Genomic DNA, 6,416 nt, shown 5'->3' with positions numbered 1-6,416 from the left:
AACATGGAAATTTAAATGTAATTCTGGATTTTTTTTCAAATGTCTCAAATTATTTATTATGTGGAGATCATCAAGAAAACTCTTTGTGAATTGCATACATTTATTAATAAATTGTGTTCGGCATAACCTCGACACTGACAATTTGGATTTTGATATATTATTAGAAAACGATGATGCTGCTGGTAAATAACTTTGGTAAAAATTTATTTTTTGCAATTTATGATAAAACGGTATTTTATTTTTTTTAATTTATTATAAAATAATATTTTGTATAAATTTTTTGTTATTACATAGTAGAATATCAATATGTATAATGAATTTGTCAATTTTTGAAGTATTTTCGTATTACTAAAATATATTTTTTATGCATAGTTGAAATTAATTGAGTGCTGTATTATATATCATGAAAAAATAACAATTTAATAGAACTTTGAATTGTAGAATGTTTTTAGGAATATAAAAGAAAAATCATTATTTTTTTATAATATTACTTAACTAATTCTTTAAAATATGTAATTCAAAAAGTATATATGTTTTACTATAAATTATTGTTTCTTTTTGACGGCATTAATTTCATCACAGATAACAAAATGCTTGAATAGTGCAAACATAAGGAGTTGGATTTGAATTTCTGTTAAATATTAAAATTAAAGATTCTTGGCATATTGTGAGGGGATATTTAAGGAAATTAAAAATTCAAGATTTGTTAAATGTCATCGTTAAATATTCTGAAAATTTAGAAGGAGCATAAATACGGAAAAATAAAAAGAAAGCAAATGAATTAGCCAATATTAAAAATTTTAATAATAATTTAAAAAATCAATAATTTAAAAAAAATTTATTATTTTTTAATAGTTATTATTATTATTTTATTTTTAATAATTAAATTAAAATAAAAAAATGGTCATCAAAGTATTAGTGAAACCATTTCTTCCAAAAAAGAATTTGTCTCAAATCCAATAAATAGGAGAGACATCGGGCAAAAAAAAATTTCGACAAGAAAAAAATTTTCGATCAATGCTCATATACCAATTTAATGGCACCTCAACTGCGAGAAACAGTTATGATGTTCGCCCTCCCTGTGGCGTTGAGCGAACTAAAGTCCAGAGCTGAGCCATCAGCGCAGAGCGGGAACATTTGAAAAATTTGATTTTATTAGATATTTTATTTTATTTTAAATATGACAAATAATTAACTTAATAAATAATTAATGTCATAAATAATTATTAATAACATAATGTCATACTTAATAATTCGTTAATTAATTATTTTTAACGAAAATTTGACAAAAAAAAATTTTGTGGTCAAAAAAAATATTACCATTAAAAAATAATTTTTTTGTTAAATATTCGTAGTAAATAAAATTTTTTCAAGACAATTATTTGTGGCCTAAAAGAATATCACGATGAGAATATAATTAACAAAATACTTACTCGTAGCACAAACAAAATTTTACCATAAGAAAATAATTTTTTTAAATTTTCTTTGTAAAAAAATTATTGGTAGCTCAAAAAAAATATCACGATGAGAAAATAATTTTTTGTCAAATTTCCTCTGTAAGTAAATTCATTAACTAAATAACGTAATTATTAGATACTTCATTTTTTTACTACGAAAATGTAACAAACAAATATTGGTAGCACAAAAATAATATCAAGATAAGAAATTTAATCATTTTTAAATTTTCTCTGTAAAAAAACATTTTGTGGCCAAAAAAAATTATCACGATAAGAAAATAACTTTTTTGTCAAATTTTCTCTCCAAAAAAATTGATTATCTAATTACCGTAATAATTAGTTGAATTTTTTTACTACGAAAATTTACCAAAAATTTATTCGTAGCACAAAACAATATCACAATGAGAAAATAATTTGTTTTTAAAATTTTCTTTGAAAAAAAATTATTCGTGTCTTTAAAAAAATCACGATGAAAAATAATTTTGTTGTAAAAATGTCTCTGTAAAAAAATTTAACAAAAAAATTGAATCATGAATTTCGAAAAGGGCTCAACCCGGTTTTTTCCAATTTTACAGGAGACACAAAAAACTGACTATTCTTAAACAGACTTAATTAAAAGAGGCCAAATTTTTTCTATAATTATTAACTATTAAGTTGCATAAAAAAATGATAAAATAGTTGTCTTAAATGAAAATGGTTTGGAGAAAATTAATAATTAAGTTCTCAGAGTTGAGCCCTTTTCGAAATTCAAGGAACGAATTTAGTCGTTTTAATGATAAAACGGTATTAAGGGGGTAGTCTGGTGTTTCGATGCCTTTTTGGGAGCTTATTTCAGGATTTTTTTTATTATAAAATAAAATATAATTACACCAAATCTTTTTACTTCGTTTTATTCTAATCATAAAGTGTTGAAAAAAATTATAATCGATTATTTTTTACTAGATTTTGTTATTTATATTTAATATTAATGTTTATAACAAAAAAATGCTGGCGCAGATGGTTTACATAAATCTACGATTGCTCTAATTTTTTTACAGCTTATTCTACACAAGCATGGCTCTGGCCCGTACTAGAATAAAACATTTTTGTTAATAAATAACAAAATAGCGGACTATATAAGTAAAAAGATTCGAAAATTGTCTCTTTTTTATTGACAAAAAGTTAAAAATAAAAAAAGTTATCATTAAAATAGCGTAATTCTAGTACGGGAAACAGCCATACTTGTGTAAAATAAGCTAAAAACAAATTGGAGCAATCGGTCGAACAGATTTTTTTAAATCACCTGCGCCAGCATTTTTTTGATATAAACATTAATATTAAATATAAATAACAATGTCTAGTAAAAAATAATCGATTATAATTTTTTTCAACACTTTATAAGGAGAATAAAACGATGTAAAAAGATTTGGTGTGATTATATTTTATTTTATAATAAAAATAAATTCTGAAATAAGCTCCTAAAAAAGGCCTAAACACCAGACTACCCCCTTAATAAAATGTTTTTTATGGGGAACCACAATTTTTTATTTGTTTATACAATTTTTTAATGAAATTATTAATATTCAAAAACAGATTAAAATTTTTTTCATTAAAACTCTTCTTCAATGTCTCCTGGAGATTCCGTACTTGTTAGCCACTGAAAAATATCTTCGTAGAAATTTTCGTAATCTTTTGGTATATACTGGCTTAACTTTTGTAAATCGTTCATTTTTAAATGATTAATTGGCAGTTTCGAGGTGTAGCAAGGAAATTCTTAAAGAGAAGGAATTTTCGCGCAAGTATTTTTTCTTTTCGGCAAGAAAAAGTTTCGCTGTCTTTTTCACTGTCAATGTTGGGACGGCATAAGACTGCTTCGGGCTTTTCAGGGTTGAAAATGAATTCAAAAAAAGTTGACACTTGAAAAGAAACTTTATCCTTCTTTTTCACACTTTTCCCATAGCTTCTTTCTGATAAGGACTTCCCTTTGAAGTTGAGTTTGCTCCACGATTTGAAGTCCACGATATTGGAATATATTATTGTCTTAACACCAAATTTCTCATTCTTGGTACTATTACGTATTAAATCAACATATTGCTCTTGAGTGAACAAACGGTCTTCTCTTTTAATTTTACGTTTTACAGTCGCAAAAATTCTATCGCAGTCATTAAAAGAGTGTCCTCTTTGCGGAAAATAAATAAAAAAAATTATTTTACGAGAGGCTGCTAAAGACAATAAAAATTTAATAACGATGTTATTTTTATTCTGCCCAGGACAACCGTCACAGAATAAATGTAACTCTTTTATTTCTTCAGGAACGTTTTCGTGAATATAATCGTTTAAGACTGATGACACTTCATTGGCCCCTTTGACAGATTGTCCTTCGTGGTAAGAGTAAAAAGTTGCTTTCCCTGTTTTCATATTATGCACACAAAATTCGTAAACCCATAGTTGACGGGAATAAAACACTTCTTGAACAGGGAGAACTGGCAGAGGAAGATTTTGCATGTAATCGAACGTTAATCCCATAATATTTCTGACATCTTTTTGGCATTCTTGAGTGATTTCTGGGGCTTTTTTAAAGAATTTTGATGCTTTGCGCTTATGAATCTTTAATTTTTCTCTGGCTTTACTTTTAGCATTCTCATCCAGGTGAGGATTTTTTAGCTTAACATTAATTTCTTCACATGTTGAACAGACATCTATTTGTGGTCTCCCAAATGACAAATCAAATTTTTCATTAAAATAATTTCTGAAAAAATGGTAGTTTACATTTTCAGTGGGGTATTCTGTGCAAAATTTATCATGTAATATTGATGTATTTTAATCCAAAGATAAATAACGTTTCACGATGTTATTTGAATAGTGAATTTCTTTTACTGGAATAGATTCTATAAACCTGTGCATCAAATCACACCTTTCTCCTGGAACAATATTACTTCTAGAACCTGCAGATTTTCCACGACCGTCATGAGGAGTTGTATTGTCAATTTTTAGCTGCTTCAATCTTCTAATTCTCTTATAAGATACACCATGTAAACTTAAAAATGCTTTCTTACATACTTTTTTTTGATTTCCATCTACTTCAACGTGATACTGATAAAAATATTTTTGAGGTTTAGCCTACTTAAAATCGGGTTCATGTGAATAAATTTCAAGTCGTTTCGATATATCCTGTACCAAATTTACATTTATTAATGATTGTAAATATATATCCTGTTCATCTTTGGTGTGGAAATTGATAATACGATTAATAATATTGTCTTTGATGCCATTAGGAATGTCGAAACATTGTTGAAAACACCTACAAATAAACCCAATATTTAAATTTTAAGTAAGTAAAGGTAGTGATTGTTTATTAACTGTAAATAAAGGGAATTTTATTGCTATGTATTTTTAAATTAAACAAAAAGACATTTACTTGCAATCAGCTCCAGTTTTTCTTTCAGAAATTAATTTTCCCACGTGGTTCTCATGGCACAACCACTTTATTTTCGCTTTTTTAATGATGACATGTTGATAATTTTCATCATTTCTTATACCTCTTTTTTTCCGTTTTACATTTTCCATTTCTTCATTTTCTGAGCTACTTGAACTCATTTCATAAAATGATTTTGCAAATAATATATAAAGTTTTATTATTAATATTTTCGTTGGTTAAGAATTACTGTAAAACAAAAGAAGACGCAACTTCAAGTCAAAAGTTGAGCCCTTTTCGAAATTCATTGCAAAACTAAATACTTTTTTTTGGTAAAAAAAACCTCGCATGAAGTTTTCCTTTTGCGAAAACATCGGTGCCAATCTAATAATGCGAAAAATACAAAAAAGTGAAATTCGAAAAAAATCCGAGTTGAGCCCTTTTCGAAATTCATCATTCATTTTTTTATTACATATTCGTAGTAAAAAAATGAAGTAACTAATAATTACGTTATTCAGTTAATGAATTTATTTACAGAGAAAATTTGACAAAAAATTATTTTCTCATCGTGATATTTTTTTTGAGCTACCAATAATTTTTTTACAAAGAAAATTTAAAAAAATTATTTTCTCATTGTAAAATTTTTTTTGTGCTACGAGTAAGTTTTTTTGTTAATTATATTCTCATCGTGATATTTTTAGGCCACAAATAATTGTCTTGAAAAATTTTTTTTACTACGAATATTTAACAAACAAATTATTTTTTAATGGTAATATTTTTTTGACCACAAATTTTTTTTTGTCAAATTTGCGTTAAAAATAATTAATTAACGAATTATTATTCGATTTATTTATTTGTTATAAGGCATAAGAGCCCATACAAAGAGGTTGTCGCAGGATTTCTTAAAAATACAATTTTATATATATACATATCTTAGATTTCTTTTTCAAAAATACTTTTTATAAATTCATATAAGTTAGTGATAAAAATCTTTTGAGGTGACTCGATCATTTTAAAAAAGGCGCTTTTTATATCAGTTTCCACTAATGATGAGCAAATGTATTTTTTTCTCTCTTCTGAGTGACTTGGACAATTAGTTATCAGGTGGTGAAAAATGTCAACAGTCTCCAAACCACAATCGTCGCAGAATCCTGAGGCATTTAACCAGTAGGTTTTCTTTTTAATTGAAAATTTTATACGAAAAGTGTTCAGTAGACGTATTTGACACATTACCCGGATAAGTTCCATTGGAATGTTTAATCGAAAATATGGCTGAGGGCCATGAAATAAGGCCACATGCGGAAGGATCTGTAACGATTCCGATCTGTGGAGTCTATTTAGATCGCTCGCAAGTAAATATTGTTCATATTCTTTCACCCATTCATTTTTCTTTAATTTCAGAAGGTCAAGTGTGAGATGGTCCCATTCATACGTTTTCCCTATAGTTTCAAACCAGTTCCCAATTTGTTCGCACCAATTATACTTCTTTAGATTCTTTCCATTCTGAGATAGGGTTTTTAAGCGCAGTAAACAAATCTTTGGGTAACGATCGTCACTCATAGAGA

The sequence above is a fragment of the Leptopilina boulardi genome, unplaced genomic scaffold, assembly GCF_019393585.1.
Source record: "Leptopilina boulardi isolate dan_hultmark-lab unplaced genomic scaffold, ZJU_Lbou_2.1 LbouV2_213, whole genome shotgun sequence".
Taxonomy (NCBI): Eukaryota; Metazoa; Arthropoda; class Insecta; order Hymenoptera; family Figitidae; genus Leptopilina; species Leptopilina boulardi.
Note: the sequence above shows the minus strand (reverse complement) of the source record.